Consider the following 7,907-nt stretch of genomic DNA (forward strand, 5'->3'; position numbering starts at 1 on the left):
TAATTCTATCCTTTTGTTCTAGTGGCTCCTAAATTAAAAGTGGTTGTTTGTATCCTTGTTGGAAGTGAATCAAAATTAAAAAAAAAATGGGATTGTTACTGCTAACTTAAATTTTGAGGTATGCTTCGATGAATCACATAGGAACACTTCAATAACACCAAAACCACATAATTCTGTATTTATTAAAAAATTGTGTACTTTAAAAAAAAATTATATAACCAAAAAAAAATCTTAAATAAGTACAAAATCTTTTTAAAGCAAAAATCTTTTATTTAAAGTAAAAAGTTGTAGTACTTTTTTAGTTAAAGGCAACATACGTATGTGTTATGTGATATTTAAATGTACTGTTATTACTAGTGCTATGATTTTAACAGAAACAGCAAATAAAATTCCACATTTTTTAGTCACAATATCAGATAATGGAGCATAAACCCATAAATATTTCATGACAGCATTGATGTTTGATAACTACATAAGTTAAAAAAATATTAGGCAAACCATTGTCTTTTTGTCTGATGGTCATTGCTCAAGACTAAACTTTGATTTTTTATATTTTCTCAAGTCTAAAAAGATTCGTCTATTTCTTAATCTACCAGTCACAGCAAAAGTTACTAAATTTTTGACCTAGTAAATAAGAACATTCACAGTGAGTATCTTATAAAAAAAGACTACTAATTTCAGATTTCTCTTCTTTAAACAAAGAAGCTTTAATGTCGGTTTTAGCCAGCATTTGAGACAACTGGACAACCAAAGTAACATGTTAATGAAAATTCATTGAGTGTTGATTCTATGCCAAAAGACATATTAGAATAAGTATTGAACCAGAAAAAATAGACGTATCCGTTAATTTCATTGAATGATAAAAAAGGTTGTTCATGAAATTATTGACAATCAAAGTTCGAACAAGCTATGTAATTGATAAATAAACTCTAGGAAAAAAGTATCCAACTGGAAGGAACACTGATTTTACATAATTTTAAATTTTTTCTTTAAGTTTCACTTCAACTTAGAATACAAATGATTTGATTTAAGTATATAGCACATAAAAATATAAGCATACTAAATTGGATTTACAAACTTACTAGAGATCACTACTTTCAAGCAATTTTCATTTTTTAAACTTGGAAAGGTTGTAAAAAATTGTTGTTTTTTTATTATTATAAAAATTTGACAATGGAAGTAGTTAGCTTCTATTAGCTGATCTAACAAGGCCTTGCTATAGTGCTTTATTCTTTATTATTGATTGTTACTTTTTTTTTCTTTTCTTTTAATTGTTGGTGACATATTTGTCTATGTAAAAAACGTTTCTTACATGGTTTTAAAATATAGAATTAAATTTTTGACAGAGTTATTTCGGGGATGTCTTATATTTGGGTGCATCCATTTGTATTGTTGCAGGGCCTTGTCTACTTTACGCTAGATATTTTTCAAAGCAGTATCGTCAAAGTTAGAATATTAGTGCTGATTTTTAAATAAAAGTTTTTTTTGTTTTAGAATAAAGTATATTATGTTTTCCTAACGTTTAGAGAAAGTTTATTTGACCTAACCAACCATTTACTTTCTTTAAATTAATATTTGTCTACATATAGGTATCTTAAATTGCTATTATGTAATATATTATAATATATATTTGTAGTCTTCAATCATTATATGAAAAGAAATATCGTCTGCAAATATTATAGAATTCAGTTTTACTGAGGCATTATTAAAACTATTTATATAAATTAAAAATAGGGGCGGGTCTATTTTGATCCATCAAAATATTCATTATTTTGGGTTTTTTATTTTAAACATATTGCTTATATTAGCGAGCTTTTAACTCAATAACATCCTTTTTTGATTTCCGCATTATTTTGTCCAATGTGGGTTTTCATATGGTAAATCCCACATGGGTTTTATGTGGTAAATCCTACATGGGATATAGGCAGAAAATACTACATGTTATAGATCTTAAATGCCACATATTTTAATCCAAATGGTATAAAAGTAGTCAATACCAGACAAATGAAAGTCCGAATGCTTCTATGATAATTTTTAAAATTCTTTTTATTTAAAAATTACTTAAATAATAATTTAAAAATAATCATCGAAGGTTTCAGAGAGGCTTAACTTAATCTGGTATTTGCTACTTTATCCCATTTGGTATTCAAAACGTGTAGCATTTTTGATCTTTTACATGTGAGGTTTTCCACCTATAACCTGTGGGATTTACCTTAAACTATTATGACGAAATTTTATAAAATTGAAAAACGTGTTGCAAAATGAATTTATTTTAAAATAAATGCTATTATTCAATACATCGAAAATGAATATTAAAAATATTATTTTTTCTTTTGCGATTTACACGCCGTTTTTTGTCGATTGAATTAATTAAATCGCTTCAGCTTGTATAATACCAAGGATTTTAGTATCTTCTAACTTTCTTCAAACATTTTCTAAAAAAAAAAATGTTAATACAAGTATATATATATATATATACTTATATACTATATATATATATATATACATATATATATATATGTATATATATATATATATATATATATATATATATATACATATATATATATATATATATATAATATAATATAATATATATATATATATAATATAATATATATATATATATATATATATATATATATAGAGAGAGAGAGATAGAGAGAGAGAGAGAGAGAGAGAGCGAGAGAGAGAGAGAGAGAGAGAGATAGAGAAAGAGAAAAAGAGAGATAGAGCAATTTTAATTATTAGCCAGGTTGAAGTCATTAATGACTACAATATTTCACAAATAATTATTTCTTAATTTATTACTTACAATGACTAACGTATTATGGGTAGCTTGAACCCATGAGGAGAATCCTGAAAAAAAGTGATCAGTTAGGATAAGTAGTTAAAAAAAAAAACAAAAAAAAAAAATGTAAAAACCTACTTTTTCAATGATGTAGACGTTGGGTACAATAGCCACTGGATGCAAAAGTATCTTTACTTTTTCGTCACACACACGACCTTCTATAATAACAGGCCTTGACATCGTGCAAAATGCCGTAAAAACTGAAGGCCGATTAAACTTTCACTTGTACTTATATTGATATATTTTTATATTAAGTAGAGTGTAATGGCAGTCTATGTTTTCTAATAATAATCTCTAGTAAAAACGGAAATATAAAAAGATAATCATGTTTTTCGTATTTCAAATTTCATTAAGAATATTTATGTAATATTAAATAGTATCAATAACAAGCAGAACCATAACAAAGTATATATCTATATATTAGAAAGATAACTGTATTTTTAATTTTTTTTGCTAAAAATGGTAACAATAAAAATCACCAACAAAAGTTGATTCAAGCAAAAAAAAAGTTTTATCAATATATCTCAACAGGGTAAATATTTAAAAATCCAAACATATTGAGAGACATATAGGCTAATGAGAAAATAAAAAACATAACAAGTAAATAGCATAATAAATTACAAAACTAATTTTCACATAAATTATGATAGCTTTAGTATTTTGGGAGTGGTAATTAGTGAGTAATTCTTTAGCAGAATATTAGAATATACTCTGCATTGTTTTTTTGTGATTTTAAATTTATATTTAGCAGCAATGAACTGAAACTGAGTAACACAAAATGTTCTGCATAAAGGGTCAGTAGCACCTTGAAAAAAAAAAGTAAAATATTGACCATTAGAAAAGAGTATCAGAAGGAATTTCAAGATAACTTCAATATTTATAATAATAATTGGTAGAATCATCATAAATCATTATTTTGCTTTTTTGCACATAGCCAGCTATGTAAACTATAGCCACTAATGTAGATTTATTACCTGAGCTTTCAAGATCATGTATATTATCCAGAAGTTCTTTTTCATCAGTAGAAATATCTCTAAAACATATGTCACAAGTATGACCATCGATACCATCAACAGGAATGTCAAGTTGTAATATCAATTTAGTATGTTGAATATTAATTTTTTCAATTACAGATTTAGCGTTTATAAAGTAAGTACCTCCAGATCCCTGTCGAAGCTTAGAAAAAGCTTTTTCAAGTGGATCTGTTGAAAACCAACCTAATAAGACAAACTTTGCTCCATTACTCAACAAAGTTTCTACAAGATCAATAAAGCCATAACATGAATGTGCTATTGCATTGCTAGTATCTAGCGTAAGCTGTTTTACACGCTTACCTGTAGGTTTCATAAAATTTGACAGTTCAGCAATATCTCGTAGCAGTTGTAACTGTTGATCACCAACTGAGTGGATTTCTCCGCATAATTTATTTCTAAACCGAATGCCAGCACCAGGTGCTTTGACATTAACAACATTTAAAAAAAATCTATTTTTTCAATAAATACAGCAGTACCTTCAAATGCTTTATTTTCAATCTCTGGATGCGTTCTTAATGCAGCTACTGTTTCTTCGCAAAAAAAAGACAAACAAAACTTTACAGATTGTCTCTCTATTGGTTTTGGATAAACTGATTTAGCTGTAAGTTTAGAGAGTTTAAAAAGACTATTGCACTCGGTTTTATATAAAGTTTCTAAATCACTCCACTTAACCAAAGCCAGTTCTTTATTGTTCAATTGAAGTTCGCCAGTCTTTTTTGTCAACCAATTGTTTCGTATAGATTTTAAGAGATGCACATAATCATACAATAAATATATACCTGATGCTGTTAATCATGGTTTACAATCAACTGTTTTAAACATTCCAAAAAATCTTTGATTTACATGGTTACCATCAGTAATTATTACCAATATTATTTATTGTATCAACAATTGGTTGACTTTGAGCAAACTGAAATTCAGAGGAAAGATTTGCAACAGGTTGAGCTCTACATATAAATTCTGGACCTCCAAAAAGACATTTAATCATAAATGATAAAATTGTTTTAGCTAACTTTTCAGGGTAGCTTACTGCTTGACCAAACAAAGCGCCTTTTTGGTAAAGTAAAGAAGCTTTAGCATAGACCTCATCAATTAGTAGTATGGAAGTTCTTTTCAATGGATTTAAATTCATAAAAATACTATTTATGAAACTTAGGTCCTTTATTGAGCTTATTTTTAAAGTCAATCGTGTTAAAGTCCTTATACTTGGCAACTTGTAGTCAATACAAAAACAATCATATAAACTTCGTCGCATAGCCAATTACTCATATGCTCTACATATAATATCTGTAGTATATAAAACTTCACCAACTTTAACTTTTCTCATAGCATTAAGGTGTTCGAATAGAATATTTGACTGAAGCGAACTTTCTTTATTTTTTAAAAATCTAACTGCTTCAAATAAAGCTGATTTTGTTTTTATTAACTTTAATTTGTTTACAGCTAAAGATGAAATATTAAAAGTTGTGCCATTATGGTTAGCTACAAATGAATAATCATTGAAAATTACTAAAATAAATAATGGAATTCGTACATTTTTGATTGTATGTGTAAACTTTTTTTATTAAGCTGGAAAACAATAACACCGTTATTATCACTTAACAAAGATTGAATATTGTCAAATATAAGTTCATCCTCTTTTAGAAAATCATTTAACTCATCTGGTAAAATGCTTCGAAAACCGCTTGAAGTTACAGTTTTTCTAACTTTACTTGCTGGTGTGGCTAAACAACTAGGCGAATATTTTTAAAAACACAGATGGTAGGTTTAAAGGTCGTTGCTTCCCATATTTGCTTTCAAAAGGTGCTTCATTTGGCCAATGCAGTTGACATACTGCTGTATAGTCTGTAACAATAAAACCAGTTCTTAGGATAGCTTCACTACATCTTTTTCTCTCATCTAGATTCTTCGGGAATTTATAAATTGATATTTTTGTTGTAGTTGAGTATTGATATTTTTGTTGTAGTTGTATAAATTGATATTTTTGTTGTAGTTGTAATTGATATTGTAGTTGTAGTTGTATAAATTGATATTTTTGTTGCAGTTGAGATAGTTCGACTTGCAAAGAGATACACAGCATTTTAAAGGCATTTTTAAGGCATTTAAATTATTAAAAAAACTTATCGTTAGTTTGACAATATTATTACCTTACAATGTTAACGCCTTGAACCTTACAACGTTACAGTCTTGATGTTGCGCTATCTAATTTATAAACCAATCAAATTTTAAAGATTTATTAAAAAAGCGCAAACACAAACTTTCGCCTAATGTTAAAAGATGAAAATGTAAACAGAGTATTAGGACAGTTTAACAACTTTGTTGCACGATGTCAAGGCCTGTTATTATAGAAGGCCGCGTTCACACATAATATAATACTCTGAAACTAATAAACAAACATCTAAATTTCTATAAGTAAATTTATTCTTTGATCATTGCCTTCATATCCTATCTTATTTTCATATCATAATCTATTATGGTATTATTTATATAACATATCACAACAATATTATTAAATTTGTGATGTTCAAATATCATATAAACATTCTCAAACATGTTTATATGATATTTGAATATAGTTCTTAAGTATATTATCTGCAAACAATTGACTTATGCAAGTTCAAATATTGTCAAAAACCAAGCATGCATGCTTGGTTTTTGCATTTCTTTGTGAGACACTGCAGTGAGACCAGCATTTCTTTGTGAGACACTGCAGTGAGACCAGCATTTCTTTTTGAGACACTGCAGTGTCTCACAAAGAAATGCTGGTTTGAAAGCCAAATTTTCTTTACTAAAAAAAAAAATTAAAATAGGGGGAAGATAGGGAGGTTTCTGTAACTTTTTTTTAGGCTCCAAAACTTTTTACTTTATATATAAGAAGGTTCATAAAACTTAAGGGACTTACTAAGTACATTAGGAACAAAAACAGGATATTTACAGAAACTTTTCAATTTTTAATCTGGAGTACCACAGTGTAATTGGGAATAAAGTCTCTGGGTCCGGTATTTAAAGTAATATGATCTAAAGTAATATATAAATTAAATAAAATGCTTTAAAATGCATGCAGTTATACATATAATTCCTGATAGTTAACTATATGTATAACAAGTTATACATAAAATTTATTATATAAACTTATTTTTTAAGGTTATGCTTGAACAAATTAGTACCAATTAATTCAAATTCAAGATTTAGTTCAAGTTCAAGTTATTTGTTCATTGTTTTTTCACTATTTTATATTTATTTGTTCAAATTTGTTAACTAGTACTAATTCTTACTACAGTAAGAATATTTATCATTGTTAAACGTGATTTTATTAGTAACTTAATTTTACTATCAACATATTTTGACAACACCCTTTACATTTTAAATGATGACAGCTTTACATTTCTATTGATGTTAAATTTATTACGTTTCAATAACTCAGATTGAATTTTAACTAAATTATTGTAAGCTTTGTAAGGGTTTGTTGTATATCAAATGGTGTTGTAAATAAAGTAAAAATAATATATATATATATATATATATATATATATATATATATATATATATATATATATATATATATATATATATATATATATATATATATATATTATTTATGCTATGGGATCATCCATAAATGATGCCAGTAGATAGAGGGGCAGTGTGAGTTTAACAATAATTGACAATGGGGAGGGGATGTTGAGACCAAAATAATGTCAATTAAAAAATTGGATTAAAAAAAAAGTAAAATATTTTATTTAAAAAAAAAGTAAAACAATTTATGCTAGGTATGAGCAGGTTTTAGAGGTATTTACACCAACAATGTGGTCTAAAAACTTCTTGCTTTTGTTGCTTGAAACTGTAGAGGATCATAGGAAAAACAATTTAAATTCAGAAATTAGCTTGCTTATCTGAAAGAACAATTTATGTTTGTTTTCTTTACATTTAGTACTGTTGAGAATAAATGTATAATTGAACCAGAAAAAAATTGATGGCATATGCATTTTTTATATTATATTAACAATTCAGATATACCATCA

General features: G+C 26.8%; 1 long non-coding RNA gene across 1 annotated transcript; it reads right to left on the reverse strand.

Moving 5' to 3' along the window:
• Positions 1 to 2,252: 2,252 nt before the first annotated feature.
• On the reverse strand, positions 2,253 to 6,825 carry LOC136090398 (uncharacterized). Its single transcript, XR_010643400.1, has 3 exons — positions 2,930 to 6,825; positions 2,816 to 2,859; positions 2,253 to 2,435 (listed from the first exon to the last, which is right to left on the reverse strand). It is a non-coding gene; the product is annotated as an uncharacterized LOC136090398 (long non-coding RNA).
• Positions 6,826 to 7,907: the final 1,082 nt, after the last annotated feature.

This window comes from Hydra vulgaris, chromosome 13, assembly GCF_038396675.1.
Source record: "Hydra vulgaris chromosome 13, alternate assembly HydraT2T_AEP".
Lineage (NCBI taxonomy): Eukaryota > Metazoa > Cnidaria > Hydrozoa > Anthoathecata > Hydridae > Hydra > Hydra vulgaris.